Source organism: Microcaecilia unicolor, chromosome 1, assembly GCF_901765095.1.
Source record: "Microcaecilia unicolor chromosome 1, aMicUni1.1, whole genome shotgun sequence".
NCBI classification, from domain to species: domain Eukaryota; kingdom Metazoa; phylum Chordata; class Amphibia; order Gymnophiona; family Siphonopidae; genus Microcaecilia; species Microcaecilia unicolor.
Window position 1 is genome coordinate 698,724,390 of NC_044031.1, and position 20,209 is coordinate 698,744,598.

The 20,209-nt window shown below is 44.7% G+C and overlaps 1 long non-coding RNA gene across 2 annotated transcripts in view; it reads right to left on the minus strand.

The window, feature by feature from the left end:
• The window catches only part of LOC115458755, a 106,253-nt gene that overhangs the window by 25,454 nt on the left and 60,590 nt on the right, over positions 1–20,209 (minus strand). For both annotated transcript variants that reach the window (XR_003940144.1, XR_003940146.1), the window contains one exon: positions 17,467–17,523. This is a non-coding gene — a long non-coding RNA (uncharacterized LOC115458755). The remainder of the gene's footprint in view (positions 1–17,466; positions 17,524–20,209) is intronic.

Genomic DNA, 20,209 nt, shown 5'->3' on the forward strand with positions numbered 1-20,209 from the left:
TGAGAGCTGTGACTCTCGTAAGAACCCATAAGAGCACTGGTTAGCTAGAGTAAGATTCAATATAATCTTTACAAAGCAGGATAGAAAGGAGAAAAGCTTCTGTGCAACTGGAGAACTCAAACAGCCACTGTGTGCATAAAGGAAAAGACTCAGAGATAAGGAGGTACTCAGAGGGCTCCAAATCGACTCTCAACAGGATTTACTACCTAACCGAGGAACTGAAGAAACTGGACAACTGGAGATGTACCTTGCAGCCTCTTCTGGAGAGACTTTGCATCAATCAACCAATCGTCCAAACAAGTGTGAACTAGAATACCATCAAACCTGAAAGCTGCAGCTACTATCTTCCCACAATACACAAATCACCCACGCAACCCATATACAACAAGCCTAACCAAACAATCAAAAAATGGCACGAAAAACTTACCACTCACAGACACCATCAACAGAAAGGAAAGAAAGGACTTAAACTCACATATCAAGAAGACAGACAACGGATAGAAATCATCACTACCTCAAACCCTACTGACCCCACCAACTAATACAAATAGGTTACATCAATGCTAGATCGGCAGTTAATAAAACCATGATAATAACCGACTGGATCACAGCTGACCATCTCGATCTCCTACTTATTAGCGAAATTTGGATCCATGACTCCAAAGATCCCATAATCCTACAGCTTTGTCCTCCAGGATACAAAATTACCCACTGGACAAGGGACGGAAAAAGGAGGAGGAGGCATAGCTATAATCTATAAATCTCAATTCACAATCACAACAGCAGCAGAATCTATTCTCCCCCAACTTGAAATAGCCTCAGTCAGAATCAACCACCCTGCCCTATGTGACCACCTAAACCTAATCCTATTTTACAGACCCCCGGGGCAATTGGCAAGATTCACAAACGCACTTTATGGATTTCATATCGAACACATGCGTTTCCACCCAGAACCTTCTCATAGCAGGAGACATCAATCTTCACCTTGAAGATACCAACTTAAGCAACGTATGCGAATGCAAGGACTTCCTCTAACTATGGGAGAGCCACTGGCCAAACATGCAACCCACCCACAACGAAGGACACACACTAGATATCATCACCCACAAATTCTCATCAGAACCAAATTTCACAATAATAGGTATAAATGGACAGCCACGCCATGGTCCGATCACTACAGAGCAAACCTCTCCCTTCACTGGAGAACAAAAAAGGCACAACAAAAACAAGAACAAACCTACACTACGAGAGGCAAAATAGACCCATTAACATTCTGGCAACAAGTCTACATCGACGAATGGACAACACCTATAGACTCACCCCAATTTCTTCAAGAATGGGACAACAGATGCAGAACAGTACTAGACAATATAGCACCACTTCAAACCAGAACCTCACATAGAAAAAACTCAATACCGTGGTTTAACGAAGAATTAAAAGAACTAAAAACACAGGTCAGAAAACTAGAAAGAGCATAGAACAAGAAAAAAGACGAACACACATTCAAAGACTGGAAACAACTACAAAGAAAATACAAATACACTATCAGACAAACTAAAAGAACGTATTATAAAACCAAAATAGGACCAAACTACAAGGATACACACAAACTCTTCTTACTCATAAACAAACTACTAAACACTACACCGGTTACCTCTAATAACATGGACACCCCCACCTGCAACCAATCTTGCGAACTAATTCAATGAAAAAATTAGAAAGCTCCAACTCACGATACCTACCAACATTATTGAGTACACAAATATCCTTGAATGTCTAGACCCAATACCTGGGGAATACCCACATCGATCATGGACCAACTTTGACACGCTCGCGCTAAATGAAATCTCACAATGGCTCGGAAAATACGCCAAGTCACAATGCAAACTAGACATCTGCCCTATTAGCCTAATAAGATCTGCACCTAAACAATTCAAAACAGACCTCACGAAACACGTAAACTACAGGCTTCAACATGGTCTCTTTCCCACGGATAAAGGAAACATCTTACTTACTCCTCTGCCCAAAGATGCTAAGAAAAGCACAATGGACCTAACCAATTATCGCCCAGTGGCATCTATTCCGCTCATAACCAAACTCATGGAGGGCATAGTGCCGAAACAACTTAATGAATACCTAAATAAACACTCAATTCTGCACGAGTCTCAATCAGGATTTCGGTCGAATCACAGCACCGAAACTGTTCTAGTGTCTGCAATGAACTCATTCAAACAAGCAATTGCAACTGGCAACAACATACTCCTCATACAATTCGACATCTAGTGCCTTCGACATGGTTAATCATGGAATACTATTACATATACTAGAATACTTCGGAGTAGGAGGTACAGTTCTCAAATGGTTCAAAGGATTCCTGACCACAAGATCATAAAGTAACAACGAACGCGGACATATCAGTCCCATGGATACCTGAATGTGGAGTCCCCCAAGGATCCCCCCTCTCACTAACCCTCTTTAACCTAATGATGATACCTTTAGCCAAACTACTAGCCAATCAAAACCTCAAACCTTTTATATATGCAGACGATGTCACGATTTACATCCCGTTCAAACATGATCTAAATGAAATCACCAAAGAGATCAACCAAAGTCTCCAAATCATGCACTCCTGGGCGAATGCATTCCAGCTAAAACGTAAAGCAGAAAAGACACGTCTTGTACTCACCTCACAACATAACACAAACAACTTCACCACCATAACCACACCATACTGCTCTCTTCCCATCTCACAAAATCTGAAAATTCTTGGAGTTACCATTGATCGAAACCTCACACTCGATGCCCATGTGAAAAACACGACGAAAAAGATGTTCCACTCCACGTGGAAACTCAAAAGAGTAAAACCTTTCTTCCCAAGATACATCTTCCGTACCCTGGTACAGTCAATGGTAATAAGCCACCTGGACTACTGTAATGCACTGTACGCTGGCTGCAAAGAACAGACTGTCAAAAAACTCCAAACAGCCCAGAATACCGCCGCCGGACTCATATTTGGAAAAACTAAATATGAAAGTGCAAAACCTCTAAGAGAGAAACTTCACTGGTTACCACTTAAGGAACGCATCGTGTTCAAGATCTGCACGATTGTACACAAAATTATTCATGCAGACGTCCCAACCTACATGCTAAAACTCGTGGACCTGCCTCCCAGAAACGCCAAAAGATCATCCCGCAAATTTCTCAATCTGCACTTCCCCAGCTGTAAAGGACTAAAATATAACCTGATACATGCCACTACCTTCTTACACGAGCACGCAGTTGTGGAATGCATTACCTACTACCTTGAAAACTACTGACGAAACAACCAACTTTCGCAAATCTCTGAAGACATATCTCTTCAACAACCCACAGCCTTACTAAATTATCTCGCCAACCCACCCAGTTATGAAAGTCTACCTACTATACTCACCCGCCTCACACTATCCTTCTTTCTTTTCCCTTACTTAATCTTTGTATTTCACTAATTGTATCTGACATCCTGGAATGACAATGCCATAACAGAACTCTGTAAGCCACATAGAGCCTGCAAATAAGTGGGAAAATGTGGGATACAAATGCAATAAATAAATAAATACTACTACCTTGAACTTGGTGAAAGGTCGAGGAACTGTAGCGAAACCGAAAGGCAAATCTCGAGACAAATAAGTCTTGCACAAGACCACAAAGAGAAGAACCCGCTGATGACATGGATAAATTGGGACTTGAAGACAGACCTCCATGAAGTCCAGAGGTGTTAGAAACTCCCCTGAATGCATTATGACTATGATGGAAAGAAGTTTCCATAAGAAAAGAGGAGATCTTGAGTGCTCAGTTGCCCACCTTGAGAACTAAACTGGCCTAAAGGACCCTTCCTTCTTTGGAATAGCGAAGTAACTAGAGTAGCAACCTGTTCTGATATCTGCCAGAGGTACTACTACTACTAATCATTTCTTTTTCTTGTTTTTTTAACTTTATTAATTTTAAAACAATACAATGCTTATAGAAACATACAACAGCGTATATTATTGGAATGAAGGAAAGAAATAGTAAATTTAAAAAAAAAAAAAAATTTAATATATATATACACACATAATGCGATTTTAAGCTTTACCATTTGGCCTTTCAGGTGTCTCAGGCTAAACAATGGTATTCATCTCTCTCAGATGATACCCCCAGATGGGTAATCTTTGAAAGAGAACAAATATTTCCTCTACCATTGAATTTACTTCCGACCATGAATAGATTCCGCTATTCATCACATCATCTGGTGATAACAAATTCAGCACAATCAATAAATTCTGTGTGTTCTCTCATCAAAGTTTAAATGGTCAAACTCTGTTGATATTTCTATTTGGTATAACTCTACTTTTCCACTCAAAGCTTCTCTTAATCTTCTCAAAATATGGCATTTTGCCAATATTTGGTCACCAATTCATTTGCTGTCAGGTAGTTAATGTTACCCCTTTTCAGGATCCTTGTGCTTGTCACAACATTCCTCAATTACATAGAACTTTTTGGGAAAATCTGACTCATATCATTGATCGTCTCTATCCTAGATCATCAGACCGTCAATCTACAATCTCAAATTTCAGCAGTCTATGTCAATCTCTCATGAATCCAAAATCTGCATCTAAATTGTATAAACTCATGCAATCATCAAAACCTAACATATGTTCTGACCTTACTTCTGCATGGGAAAATGAGTTAAAATGTCTCGCTATCCAGCAAGGAGTGGGATCTTTTTTGGACAAAAATTATGTGTGCCTCCTTTTCAGCTGCCCTTCTACAGTCTACCTTTTACATTGTTCATAAATCCTACTGGACACCTGTAAAGCTTGTTAAAGTAAAACGAAGTGCATCAAATCTATGCTGGTCATGTCAGTCTGAAGTGGTTTCACTAGATCATTTGCTTTTTTCCTGTTGTAACCTCCAGTCATACTGGCATTCGGTTTGGGGCACCACTCAGAAAATATTTACAATTCAAGATACTCTGTTCTTTAAAATACTAATCCTTAAGGCTTCAACACCTGGCCTGTTAATTCCTCAAAAATATGTTAAATTGTTTAATTTAATGATTTCTCTTGCTGTCCATCTGATTGCATTGCATTGGAAAAATAATCAGCTTGTTTCTTTTCATGAATAGTGGAACTTGCTGTGTTCACATGGTGATATGAGGAAATAGCTGCCATAAGATCTGGTCACATATCGTCTTTTTATAAAACATGGTCGCTGCTAGACTGCTATGTAACCTTGTAAAAGGAATTCAACTCCCTAAATGTATATTGCATGTACTGTTCTGTTTTACTTTTACTACTCATTTCTGAAGTGCTACTAGACGTACACAGCGCTGTACATTTGAATATGAAGAGACAGAGCTTACAATCTAATTAGGACAAACAGGACAAACGTGTACTGTACAAACAGGACAAACATGTACTGTACAAACAGCTTGAAGGCTGAGAAGCCTGTGTAAAATAGTCCTGACAGCTTCCGTTTTCAAATGAGACCGACAAGGAGACTCCAGGAGAGTATCTGGCAACTTCCCTGCAAACTTGAAGGCGCTTTGCTTCTGCCTCCCTCCAAAAGAAATGTGCACCGTCTCATCGGGCCTTCCCTCCCTCTAGCTGTCCCGCCCTCCGCTGACACAACTTCCTATTTCCGCAAGGGCAGGACAGACAGAGTGAGAGAAGGTCCGATGAGACGGTCCACATTTCTTTTACGTGCAGGCGCGAGGCGCTGCGCCTCGCCTCGGATTCCGATATTTTTTTTTAAAGGTAGGGAGCTGGTTGCACGGAGGAGGGTAGGCACTGGGTCGGGAGGGGGGGTGTCATCGTGCTGCACCCGGGGGGGGGGGTGCAACAGCGAACCACCCCGCCCTGGGTGGCAGTGTGGAGAAAAATGAAGCTGGAATCACTAAAGGTATCAAACAGTAGTGAGAAGACTCAGTGCAGTGAGCCGAAAACCAGGAAAACTGGGCTAGACCCCCATTGCAATCCCTTGCAAACGCGGGCAAGGCACCCAACTCCCCACTGCCCCAGCTACAAACTCATGCCGAGATCCCAGTAGGGGCAGAACAGTACCTGGATATAAGAGAAGCCAACCACCTTGGTTGTACCCACAGAAAGGAGTAATATCAAATCCATGAGCTTCTTGTCTCTTAAGATTTGGCACATGAGAGTAGGTTTGCACTAGTAAGCTTTAACTTAGTGCCTATATGCCATGCTAGAAATGAGTACCAAATGCAACGCACCCTAAATTGAAGTACCACGGTACAGAATTGACCCCCCCCCCCTTTTTTTTTTTTTTTTTTTTTTTTTTTTTTTTTTTGAGTCAAAAGGGAGAAATAAGAAAGAGACTGAAGGGCTCACCTCCTTCCACCTGCTGGAGACTGAGAATACTGAATCTCACTCTTGCTGGCCAGGGCTCTTATTGGCTCTCACGAGAGTCAGGATTCTCGGTCTCCACCTGCTAGAACGAGTGCACAACCCATCAGTCACATTCTGGGCCAATCCGGAGGGACGCTAAGGAAACAAAAACACGGGCACTCACCAAGGCGACTTGGGCACTAACAAACGTCTCCCAGTGCAGGCCTGCTACCAAACAGGCTTAATTGGGCAGAAACTCACCCCGGTGGAAAACCATGTGTGCAGTTTCTGCTGCTCCCTGGCTCACTAAAGCGGTCATTTTTTATTTTTTTTTCATTGGTAAGGAAGAGGACAGCCAGGAAAAACCCGCAGGGAGGAATGGGGACAAGGGGTGAGGCAGAGAACTAGAGAGGTATGCCCCTGAGAATAGCTCCAAGTGGCCAAACACCCTAGACTTAACTGGCCAAAATTAGCCCAGGAGTAGCCCAGTCTCAAAAAATCCAGGAGCTGGTAAGAAGTCATCCACCACCTGGAGATTGAGATATACTGGCTGATGGAGGGGCTGGTCGTCCAGTATCACTCACTTCAGCTTGAAATCTCTATCTCCGTCTAGCAGCAGGTGGACACAACTCACCAGTTCCTGGATTCATCTGATGCCTGCGCTAAGGAATGATTCTACATGCTTAAGGTTCTTTTCTTTTCATCTATCTCCTCAAAAATACATCTCTTATTTGCCTGTGGAAAGTTGACAGATGCCCTTCGTACAGTTAAACAAAAATAGAACACATTTTACTAAGCCATAGTAGCGACTCCTGGCACAGCAAATGTGACGAAGCCCATTCAATTCCTATGGACTTCTTGACATTTGCCATGGATCGGAGGAGGGGTGCAACGGCGAACCGCCCCGCGTGGCAGCCCCCGTTGCTACGCCACTGCATACAACTTAAAAAAGTGGAAAAAAAATCCAAGTGCTCGTCCTTTTTTCTTTTACAAAACTATTAGTGGGATTTGAACCCGCCACCTCTGGATTACAAGACCGCTGCTCTAACCACTCGGCCACAACTGTACTTACTTGGATGTCCCTCCCTTACTTCCAGGTCTCTCAGCTGAGTGAAGCACGTCCAGAAAGGACGTTTTTATTATTCCGGGTGGGGGGGGGGGGGGAGGCCGCCCAAAATGGACGTTATTTTTTTTTTTTTGAAGTGAAGATTTATTTTTAAAAAATCAAACAGGCTCCGATGCTGCAGGCTCTTTTTTGGACATTCAACCCCGCAATAATAAAAACGTCCTTTTTGGCAGTGCTTCACTCAGCTAAGAGACCTGGAAGTAAGGGAGGGACATCCAAGTAAGTACAGTTGTGGCCGAGTGGTTAGAGCAGCGGTCTTGTAATCCAGAGGTGGCGGGTTCAAATCCCACTAATAGTTTTGTAAAAGAAAAAAGGACGAGCACTTGGATTTTTTTTTCCACTTTTTTAAGTTGTATGAAGTCTTTATTGAACATTTATCAATAAAGTGACGAGCACCTGGGCGGTTTTTCGGGTGTAGAACGACCATAATGGCCGTCCATGACGAGCACTTGGCCGTTTTAGCCCCCCAATTTTTTTTTTTTACATTTTAATAATTTTTCCAATCCCGTACAGACCTCTCGTTAGATTTTCCAGCGTTTTCCAGCGTTAAGGCAATCGGAAAAGGTTAGTGCATCTCATTACAATAGGGTTTCTACACGATTTACTTATCTGCATTCCGTTTTCGTTAGCTGCTACCGTCTTCTTAGTGCATGCCAGGGTTTACTACTTGCTCATTAATGGCTTGTTAAGAGCTCATTAAGTTTAGTGCATTTAGCACTGAGGCTGAATAATTGCTGTAATTCAGCACTCTTCAGTAGTGTTGGTAATTTCAGTCACTGGATTTTCACTTCTTTATACTGTTCTCTCTGTGGCTTATAGAATACACAGTCTAGGCTTCTCTCTGCAACTGCTTACCTGGCTGTTTCTGTCCTGGCTTTGTCATGTCCTGAATTGTTTGGACCTGAAACCCATTTGTTAGAGTTTTTTTGAGCGCATCTGAGTTTTAGAAAAGAAAATGCCCTCTAAAAGATGAATAACAGGAAACCCCTGGCTTGTTATTCATGCAAAAATATTATTGCCTTTTATTTAAAAAAAAAATGGAGCTGCATACAGCTCACAGAGAAACATTAAGTAAGTTATACATTCTGCAGTACAGAAGCCTTAATAGATCAAAACAGTTCAGTACTAACTAGGATCAACAGAGTCCAGAATATGTTTTTAACAGGTACAATTCTTATGCTACTAGTAAAAAGGGAAAATTAGGTTCTTACCGTGATAATTTTCTTTCCTTTAGTCATAGCAGATGCAGCTATTACAGATGGGTTGTGTCCATCAACCAGCAGAGGGAGATAGAGAGCACACTTTTTTCAGTGCCTCATACCAGCTTGCTCCACTGCCTCTCTTCAGTATTTGAAGCTTCCAAAGCAGTATGGCAAACCGCAATGGGAATAACATGAGCTTTCCTCACAGCGAACGATGGCCCTACAACAAAGGGCATTAACTCAGAATGGAGGGAATGAAACATCCTCCCGGAGGGCATAAACTCATCCTCCACTGAGACATAACTGGAGGGTATAAACTCATCCTCCCGGAGGGAATAAACTCATCCTCCCGGAGGGAATAAACTCATCCTCCAAAACATGAAACTGGAGGGAATTAAGTCATCCTCCTTTAATTGAACAAGAATCCTGAAGACTGTTTTCCGACTTTCTCCCAAGGACGGAATCTCCAGGAAACATGAACAGAACCTGAAATAGATTTACAGCAGATAGCAATCAGACAGGGAGGTATCATGGCTGCATCTGCTATGACTAAAGGAAAGAAAATTATCACGGTAAGAACCTAATTTTCCCTTCTTTGTCATCAAGCAGATGCAGCCATTACAGATGGGATGTATCAAAGCAATCCCTAAATAGGGTGGGAACAAGCCACACCACGCGCCAGCACTTGCGCTCCAAAATGTGTCTCCCTCCTGGCAGCCACATCCAGCCTGTAATGTCGGGCAAAAGAGCTTAGAAGCCCATGTTGCTGCACTACAAATCTCTTGAAGAGAGAGTGCTCCAGTTTCAGCCCAAGAAGAGGAAATTCCTCTAGTGGAATGCGCCTTAAAGGCATCAGGCGGAGGCCGGCCGGCAAGCAAATAAGCTGAAAAGATAGATTCTTTGAGCCAGCGGGCAATAGTGGCTTTAGACGCTGGAGACCCTCTGCGAGGACCTGATAGCAAAATAAACAGATAATCAGAGGTCCTGAAAGAGTTAGTAACTCGCAGATACTGCAGCAGAGTCCTGCGCACGTCCAACAGGTGCAATTGCCCAAAAGATTCTGGAAACTCCTTCTTGACAAAGGAGGGCAAGAAAATAGGTTGGTTTAGGTGAAACGCTGAAACCACCTTAGGCAAGAAGGAAGGCACGGTCCGAACCGTGACCCCAGACTCTGAAAATTGCAGAAAAGGGTCTCTACAGGACAGCGCCTGGTGCTCTGACACCTGTCTCGCCGAAGTAATGGTCACTAAAAAGATGGCCTTCAGTGTCAAATCTTTCTCTGAAGCACGCCAAAGCGGTTCAAAGGGAGCACCCTGAAGGGCTTTCAGCACTAGCCCCAGATTCCAAGCTGGACAAGGTGCACGCACGGGAGGACGGAGCCGAAGCACCCCTCTAAGAAACCGTGCCACATCTGGATGAGCAGCTAAAGACACGCCTTCAACCTTGCAACGCAGGGACGCCAAAGCTGCCACTTGCACCCGCAGGGAATTATAGGCCAAGCCTTTTTGTACACCATCCTGCAAAAAGTCCAGAATCGGCAAGACAGGAGCCCGCAGAGGGGTGATCTCTTTGGAAGCACACCAGACTTCAAACTGGCGCCAAATCCTGGCATAAGCCACTGAAGTGGAACGCTTGTGGGCTTGCAGGAGAGTGGTAATTACTTTATTGGAATAGCCTTTGTCTCTCAATTGCGCCTTCTCAATCGCCAGGCCATAAGACCAAATCGGCCGGCGTCCTCCATGGTCACCGGACCCTGTGACAACAGGTTGGGAACCAGAGGTAACTGAAGGGGATCCTCTACGAGCATCTGTCGGAGGTCCGCATACCAAGGACTCCTGGGCCAATCCGGGGCGACGAGAACCACTTCTCCTGGATGCAGCCGAATCCGCAGGACCACTTGCCCTATCAAGGGCCACAGAGGGAGCACATACAGTAGGCCCGGAGGCCAGGGTTGAGCCAAGGCATCCAACCCCGCCGAGCGAGGATCTCTCCGTCTGCTGAAAAAGCACGGGACTTTGGCATTGATGCTTGTCGCCATTAGATCCATCACAGGCTTGCCCCACTTGGCACATATCTGCAGGAATACTTCACCTGCAAGTTCCCACTCCGCTGGATCGATCTGATGCCTGCTTAGATAATCGGCTTGCACGTTGCTCTGACCTGCAATGTGAGCTCCCGACAGAAACTGTAGATGCAGCTCGGCCCAGTGGCAAATTTGTTCAGCCTGCGCGGCTAGAGCTCTGCACTGAGTGCCGCCTTGTTGATTTATGTAGGCCACGGCTGTCGTGTTGTCCGACATCACTCTGACAGCCAATCCTTCCAGGGTCACTTGAAAAGCCAGAAACGTCTGAAACACCGCTTTCAACTCTAGGCGGTTGATGGACCACTCCGACTCCTCGGGTGTCCATAGACCCTGGGCATGCTTCCCCTTGCAATGTGCGCCCCAGCCTTTCAGGCTGGCATCTGTCACCACTAGGCACCAATCGGGGAGCGCCAGGGGCATTCCTCGCCGCAGCATGCTGTCTGAGAGCCACCACTCTATATTGAGTTGGGCCTCAGGGAGCCAAGAGAGTCTGCATTGATAATCCTGAGATACTGGAGACCATCTTTGGAGTAGAGCATACTGTAGAGGTCTCAGGTGCGCTCTCGCCCAGGGCACCAGTTCCATGGTGGCCGTCATCAATCCAAGCAGCTGGACAATGTCCCAAGCTCGCGGGCGGGGCACCCTCAGGAGCAGACGGGCCTGATTCTGAAGCTTGCACCACCTTTGCTCGGGTAGGTACGCATACCCCGAGGCTGTGTCGAACCTAGCCCCCAAATATTCTAGAGACTGCAAGGGGGTCAGGTGACTTTTGGCCAAATTGACGACCCAGCCCAGAGATTGAAGTACTGAGACCACTCTGGCTGTGACATGCTGACTCTCTGCAGCAGAGTTTGCTCGAATGAGCCAGTCATCCAGGTACGGGTGAACCCGAATACCCTCTTGCCTTAGAAAGGCAGTTACTACCACCATAACCTTCGAAAAGGTGCGGGGAGCTGTGGCGAGGACAAAAGGCAAGGCCCGGAACTGGAAATGCTTTCCCATCACCGCAAACCTCAAACTTCTGGTGCGAGGGCCAAATTGGTATGTGCAAGTAAGCTTCTTTCAGGTCCAGAGACATGAGAAACTCTCCTGGCTGTTCCGCCACAATGACAGAGCACAGGGTTTCCATGTGAAAATGCCGCACTCTTAAGGACTTGTTTAGCTCTTTTAAGTCCAGGATCGGGCGAAAAGACCCGCCTTTTCGTGGCACCACAAAGTAAATGGAGTAGCGGCCTAGACCTTGTTCGGCGGGAGGCACCGGGGTCACAGCCCCTATCTGGCACAGACTATGCAAAGTCTCCTCTACCGCCGCCCGTTTGGCGGCAGAACTCCACAAACACGTCTCTCACAGGAGCATCGAATTCTATTCGGTATCAGTCTCTGATCAGGTCCAAGACCCACCGATCTGCGGAGATTTTGGCCCACTCCTCGAAAAAGAGGGAAAGTCTTCCTCCAATGACAGGAAACGAGGAGGGGGCCGGCGCACCGTCATTGAGAGGGTCGCCCCTGAACTCCTGGCAGCTGCGGAACGTTTGTCCGAGCAAAAGGAGTTTCTCTGCTGAAAGCGGGCACGAGAAGTGAACCCAGCAGAACGCCCCAGGCGGTACCTTCTAGCTTCAAGGAAGCGAGGTCTGTAAGAGAAGCGGACCGCCTGACCCTTAGAGGAAGGCTTCAGCCTATCTTCGGGCAAGCGCTGAGGTTTGGAATCCCCCAGGTCTTTAACAATGTTTTCCAGCTCCTCACCAAACAGAAGGCCTTGAAAGGGCAACATCACCAACCTTTGCTTAGAGGCCATGTCCGCCGCCCAATGCCGTAGCTAAAGAAGACGGCGAGCCGCCACTGCTACTGCCATGTATTTAGCCGAAGCTCTGACAATATCATAAAGGGCGTCAGCAAGAAAGGACAAGGCCGACTCCATCCGCGGAGCCACATCTGAAAAGGGCTCCGCTCCATCACCGGGCTGTTCCACTGCCTGTTGCAACCAAGCCAGGCAGGCTCTAGCAGCATAACAACTGCATGCAGACGCCCGAATAGTGGGACCTGCAATTTCAATGGACCGTTTAAGTGCTAATTCCAGTCTACGGTCTTGAATATCCTTCAGGGCAACACCTCCTTCAACAGGGAGGGTAGTTCTCTTTGTCACAGCTGTGACTAGGGCATCCACTTTAGGCATAGCAAAGCGAGCCATATGCTCCTCACTCAGAGGGTATAATTGCCCCATAGCCCTGGAAACTTTCAAAGGTCCCTCGGGGTCAGCCCATTGAGCTGAAATAAGCTCTTGGATGGAGTCATGCAAAGGAAAGGCTCAAGCAGGCTTTTTGGTACTAGCCATCCTAGGATTCACAGAGGAGGCTGTGCCACTGGCAGGGTCCTCAATAGAGAGAGCCTGCAGGGCATCAGAAATAAGCGCTGGCAGCTCATCACGGTGGAAAATCCTCACCGCGGAGGGATCGTCCAGATCCTGAGTCACTTCTGCACCAGACTCTGGCTCCTCAGACCATGAAGGCCTGCCAGAGTCCTCCGAATCCTCGCAGCCCGCCCACGGGGGGGGGGGAAAATGGAGGTGCAGCACTCTCTGAAGGAGAATGAGCCCTTCTGCGCTTCATATTCTGCCAATTATCAGGGAATAACGCCTCAGAGGTCATACCCAGGCTAGAATCCACTGGGGGGGGGGGGGGGGATTAGAAGAGGCCCCTGCAGGGCTTTGTGGGAGAGCTCTTTTAAGCATGTATGCTTTATGCATTAATATGACAAAATCAGGGGAGAAAAACTCACCCTGGATCTCTGCCGGGGCTAGTATTTCTCATATCAGCCTCACTCCGAGGCCTCCCCCCGGGCTCAGGACTCTCCGTCTCAGCGGAGGTCGCGCCATGTGGTAAATTCAAAATGGCGTCCGCTGCCAGCTCAGAGCGCAAAGAATCGTCGCTCGCCATGCTCGGGCCGGTTCTAACGTCTGTAAAGCACGATTTACAGAGCCCCGCTGCTGATCTGCGCTTGCCACACTTGGAACAGCGCTTTACTGTCTCCGCAGCCATCGCCGAAAACGGCGGTAAAATTCAAAATGGCGGTTCGCGCCAAATCGCCCCAATCGCGGGCCCACCCTGGAGGAGTCAGAAAACACTCTTACCTCACTGGACCGAGTATCACAGCTCCGGTCCCACAGAAAAAGGCAAGGAAAAACATCTGTTCCTTTTTTTTTTTTTTTTAACGCTGTGAAGAAAGCAGAGGTAAATAGAACTCCGGAGGCTCAGGTGAGTGGGAAAGGCAGGGAAAGGGCGAACCTATGTGCCTGCATCCACTGTTGGTGGGGAAGGACAGGGAAAGTTAAGCAATGTGTCCACATCCACGGAGGTATGGGTAAGGCAGGGAAAGGGCGAACCTATGTGCCTTTAAAGTGAAGCTGCTATAGCCTCCAACACCCCTGCTAACAACTGGCAAAAGCACAGGAGCAACCTCCAGGCAGATTTTAGATGGAGCTCGAAGAAGCTGCAGCCACTCTGCTAGGGGAGATAGAGAATACTGAAGAGAGGCAGTGGAGCAAGCTGGTATGAGGCACTGAAAAAAGTGTGCTCTCTATCTCCCTCTGCTGGTTGATGGACACAACCCATCTGTAATGGCTGCATCTGCTTGATGACAAGGAAAGGCCCGTTTCGGTGAGAAATGAAACGGGTGCTAGCAAGGTTTTCCTTTGAGTGTGTATGTTTGACAGAGTGTGTTTGACAGTGACTGTGTGCGAGAGAGAAAGTGACTGTGAGATTGTATGTGTGTGTGAGACTGTGTGTGTGAGAGAGACAGACAGAATGTGACAGTGTGTGTGTGTGTGTGTGAGAGAGAAAGACAGAATGTCGACTGATTGTGTGAGTGTCACAGTCAGAGAGACACAGCGTGGCTGTGTGTGAGAGAGTTTTGCTGTGTGTGTGAGATACCGACAGAGTGTGTGTGTCAGAGAATGTGTCTGTGAGACAGAGAGAGGTAGGGTTGCGGGGTAGGCAGTTTTTGAGGAGGGGGGGGGGGGGCGACGTGCACAGAGAGGGATCAGTGGGGCCAGTCAGGTGGGGAGGGTAGCAGCATGGGTGTAGGCATTTCAAGGAAGTTTATGTGCGTATGTGACTGACATTGTGTGTGTGTGTGCGCAACAGAGGGGTAGGCGCGGGCTTGGCGATTTGGGAGGGGGGGTGGGTCAACATGCACGGAGGGGGATCTGCAGGGCCAGACTTCGAGGGGGGAGTGTGAGAGATGGAGTGTGTGTGTTTAACACCGTAGCTGTGTGTGAGTGTGTGTGAGAGAGAGAGAGAGTTTTCTGAATTCTTTACCTTCATATGGAAACATTAAACATTTCATGTCCTATTCTTTTTCTGCCTCCCTGTTGAGTTTTTGTTTGATTAAAAATATGTCTTAGTTTGCAAATAAAAACTATACACAATGTTCAGCCAAATACATTTCCAAGCAGTTTAAAAACAATTATTATTAATTTTTTTTTTCTGGAGGTGAAAGTGCTCTTTAATCCTAAGCATTCATAGTATTGTTACTGGTACCATATCATGCCATAATAATTAGATACAACAGATGTTTTGACCTTCTTTGGGCTGTAATCTCATACCACAACAGAATTAAATTTCACTGATCAGGGCACAAAATGCCAAACTTTCTCCCCATACCCCATCCTGCAGATATTTTGTTGAATGAAATCATAGAAGAAAAAAAGTTCCATTACTTTGAAGAAGCTACATTTGCTGAGTAGAGTTTACGTTGCAAGTGTTGTTTTCTTCGTCATCATCCTGAGTCCTCAATGTATAAATTGTGCCTTTTTGTTTTGAACTCATCGCCACCTTTCTGACTGACACTGGAAACTGGTTAGTAAAAGATTGAATTCTGGCTATTGCACTTCTTTCCTTCAGAGCAGCTTCTTTCCTAGCTTCTATTTTAATCTGTTGTCACAAAGGGGGAGCGGCGGGGCCAGTCAGGGGTGGGGAGGGGCACTCGACATATTGGGCCAAAGCAAAGATTAAGGCAACCTATCCTTCAGATAGGAGCAGGAAAGAGTGAATCTTCCGTTTAAGTGAATCCACAGTCCAGAGCAGTAAGAGGTGGAGGATTTTCTTTCGTGGTTGCGGGGGTGAGGGGGGGTGGAAGTGGTGTGTTTGGGGGAGCGGGGGAATTAACCTGTTGTCTCAGAGAAAGTGCTGATACTTTACCGGCACTGCTCTTCTCCTTTGGCGCCCTTGGCAGTTTCTTTTTTTTTTAATACTTTTTTGTTGACATTGACTCGTGCTGCTGTGCTGTGATTGGGCACAGTCATTTGAGACGTCATCATGTCAGCAGATGGATATATGGAGCACGAATGCTTCAAGGTGTTTGTCCACGCTGCCAGCTTCAGAACGTTGGAGGTGGGTTTTTTATTATATAGGATGCTATTGCCCCACAGAAGCTGGCTCAAACTGGTCTGAAAAAGCAGTGGGCCAAAGAAAGGGAAGAAAAAAAAAAGAACGAATATACACACAAACACATACTGAGTTACATTAAATGCTTCAGAGCAATGTCTCATAGAAGGATCATATTTTGGCAATGAAAATTAACTCTCAAGGTGCACAAAAGAGTGATGAATAAAGAAAGTTAAGCACAGAACACTTCCTGTACTAAAACTCATGAAATGTGTTAAAATAAAGGCATCATTTTTCTCCAATGTTCTATTTACCAAGTTTGCAAATCTTAAAAACCCTACTAACTTACAAAAACAAGTTGTACTAGAACCACTTTCGAAAACCCTATCTAAATAGGAGCCAAAGAATTGAGGCGGTGCAAAGAAAAGCTACGAGAATGGTATGGGATTTGCGTTACAAGACGTATGAAGAGAGACTTACTGACCTGAACATGTATACCCTGGTTGAAAGGAGAAACAGGGCTGATATGATACAGACATTCAAATATTTGAAAGGTATTAATCTGCAAACGAACCTTTTCCGGAGATGGGAAGGCGGTAGAACTAGAGGGCATGAAATGAGATTGAAAGGGGGCAGACTCAAGAAAAATGTCAGGAAGTATTTTTTCACGGAGAGAGTGGTAGATGCTTGGAATGCCCTCCCGCGGGAGGTGGTGGAAATGAAAACGGTAATGTAGTTCAAACATGCGTAGGCTGCGTAACCCTGGCAGCGCTATAGAAATGCTAAGTAGTAGTAGTAAACATAGAGGAATCCTGTTCAGAAGGAATGGATCCTCAGAAGCTTAGCCGAGATTGGGTGGCAGAGCCGGTGGTGGGAGGCGGGGCTAGTGCTGGGCAGACTTCTATGGTCTGTGCCCTGAAAATGACAGATACAAATCAAGGTAAAGTATGCACAGAAAGTAGCACATATGAGTTTATCTTGTTGGGCAGACTGGATGGACCGTGCAAGTCTTTTTCTGCCATCATCTACTATGTTAACTATCTAAAATTTCTATGGACAAAAATAAACACATGAGTATCTATTACAAAAAAAGTCAAATGACTAAAAAGAGAATATATCAGAGAAAGCCTAACACAAGCTACCACTATAAGACATCAAGAATTTATGGCTATTCTAATTTTAACAAAGGAAAATGACAGAACCAATTTCCTTCTCTTTTGCTTCCTGACATCTGGCCTTTCTCTATTGTTTGTTAAAGCTGCCAGTATCCTGAGTTATGTATACTGAATTCACTGTTGTAGTAACTCACCCTGTGAAGAGTCACTGTGTGTTGTTCCCATATCGCCGTTTCCTCCATTACTGTGCTCTAATAAAATATGGAAAAAAATCTAATTAGTACATATTTTATATTCAGAGACGTTTTTAAATTCAAATGAAAACATAAGACCTTATAACAAGAATAGCAAAGTAATACATACAATCTCATGTTAATAGGCTTGATACGACTGTGCTAGGTTCAGGGACAAAGGTTATGTTTAGAGACAGGAAACCTTACAGACAAAACTTTCTTCCGCAATTAAGCAGGTTTGAAAGCTGCACTAAACCAATATAACCTTACTATAATGAATCTAGTCAGAAGGAATGTTTCCTAAAACATCCTGTGAAATTCCCATTTCTCCTAAAGTATTCAAATGTCATTGAAAGCTCTGATGGATCTCAATGGCTAAGGTTTTTTAGACCCGCAAAAGAACAGGGATATCCATAGACATCTTTCTACCAAAGACTAGTAGGTAACCTTTACCTTCTAAGCCTCAAAGGTAAGGTACAAACATTTAAAATAAACTACAGTAATGAATTATGAAGCATCACAGTACCTAATTTATAGCAGCAGCCCAAGGACAGATTCTGCAGCAGTTTCTGAAAGCAGTTCTACAACACATATGCATGTACTACATTTTTTTTAACTTTAAAGGCCATTTTCTGACATCTGTGTCCTCTTATCCTCTCATTCTTGGCAACTCCACACGCTTCTGTGCCAGCTTGAGATAGAGCTCAAGCCACCTCCTTCCATCGCTGCCTGAAGTTGGTACCTTCAACTGCATGACACACAGTAGTTCCTCTATATGTTTAAAGTAGGACAGTCGGAGTCTAGAAACAGAGGGGAAAGCTGCAGCTTCAAGCACCGTATTGCTGTGTTCTCCCCAAAACACTTATAATTCAAAATTGGGATTGGGAGAGTTGCACAGGAAGGGCTGAATTGCACGACCCTTCCTGTGGCACTGTAGGAGACCGGAGGGTCTGGTCATAACATTTCTCTACAAATTCATCTTCCCTCATCTTTTCAAGCTGAGGTTTTACATCAACATGTACTAATTTTGGCTAATAAATGGGCCAATTACCGCAAAATATGGCATGCTGTACTCAGCAATATTAATAGTACACATTATAAGTGGCTTCCTTGTTTAGGATCTTAAACAGAGCTCCACCTACCAACAGGCTGCAACAGAAAGTCACTGCCACTTGTTTGTCCTTAAGAAATTTCTGTGTTCAAGGTAAATTTAGTCTCTTGGTGCTCAATATACAATTGCACAGAAATTTCAAGAAAAAGGCTGCTCCTGCAATTACATATGGTATATCGGGTTGCAGCACTTGGAAGGAACATCTGAGATGTACAATCATTTTGCCACTGAGCCTAACTACTCCAGTGGCACACTGGTTCCTTGCAGGTCTTCAGCAATTTGATGGCCTCCCAGAAACACTATAAGTATTCTTGTCCTTGTCTTCACCATTGCTCTGGGTCTTGTCTGTAAGCCTCTCTCTCACAGGAAGGGCCTTTCCCTGCAACTTAGAACAAGCTGAGACATTCAGATCTTTCCTCTGCACTTTAAGGAAAAATGTTGCTTTTTGTATAAAGCTCAGACCGGAGATAATTCTGTGGCTGAGCCTCTACTGCCTAACTCTCCAATTATTACTGTCTGTTGGAAGAACTCATGGAGGACAGAGTCCCTTCCTACGGATACACCAGAGGACGGCTTGGTTGATGGTTTGAAAGAAATCATGCCAATGAATTTCTCTGAAGGACACTGGTGATCTAGTCTGCAGCTTATTGTACAGCATCTTCCATACTGCTTACCTCTTCTCTCAAAGAACTATTAGGTTATCTAAGTACCATTAACTCATGCTGAAAAAGGTGACTTTTTTGTTTGTTTGTTTTGATACCTAACTTCTGCATTCAATAAAGATAAGCAGTCAACGCTATGACCAAAATGTGCAACTAAAACATCCTAACATCCTTAAAACAGTAAAACGCTTCAAGCAACAAGTGTTATATCCCAACTTCTGGATATTTTAAAAATAGTATAAACCTCTCGCCTCCCCACCCCCACTCTCAATCCCCCGAGACTGCATTATATGTTAAAAAGGGACTTCTAAAAATTCTTAAAATTCCAAGTTTAAAGGGGAAAAGGATACGACTGGAGTTTACTGGCCAGAATGAACAGATGTAGAAATGTTAGCAGAAATTAGGGAGGCTAACAAACTGTGGAATACAATAATAATGAGTGATTTCAATTACCCCAATATTGACTGGATAAATTTAACATTGGGGAATGCTAGAGAGGTAAATTTCCTAGACTAAATCAAGGACTTTTATGGAGCAGCTGGTAGCAGGAACCAACAAGAGGGGGAGAAATTCTAGACCTAGTCTTAATAAAGTGCATGATCTGGTGCAGGAGGTAACACTGCTGGGGTCACTTGATAACAGTGATCATCACAATCAGATTTGATTTAATAACCAGGTTTTTAAGTACACAGGAAATCCAATACGCATTTAACTTAACTTTTAAAAAAGGAGACTCTCTCTACCTACCTATCACTTTTGTTATTCTGTTATATATTTTTATTTTCTCATCAATATCCTGTAATCCCTATTACTATGTAAGCCGCATTGAACCTGCTTTGAGTGGGAAAGCGCGGGATACAAATGTAATAATAATAATAATAATAATCATAAAAATGAGGAAAATGGTTAAACAAAACACCTTAGAAGAGCA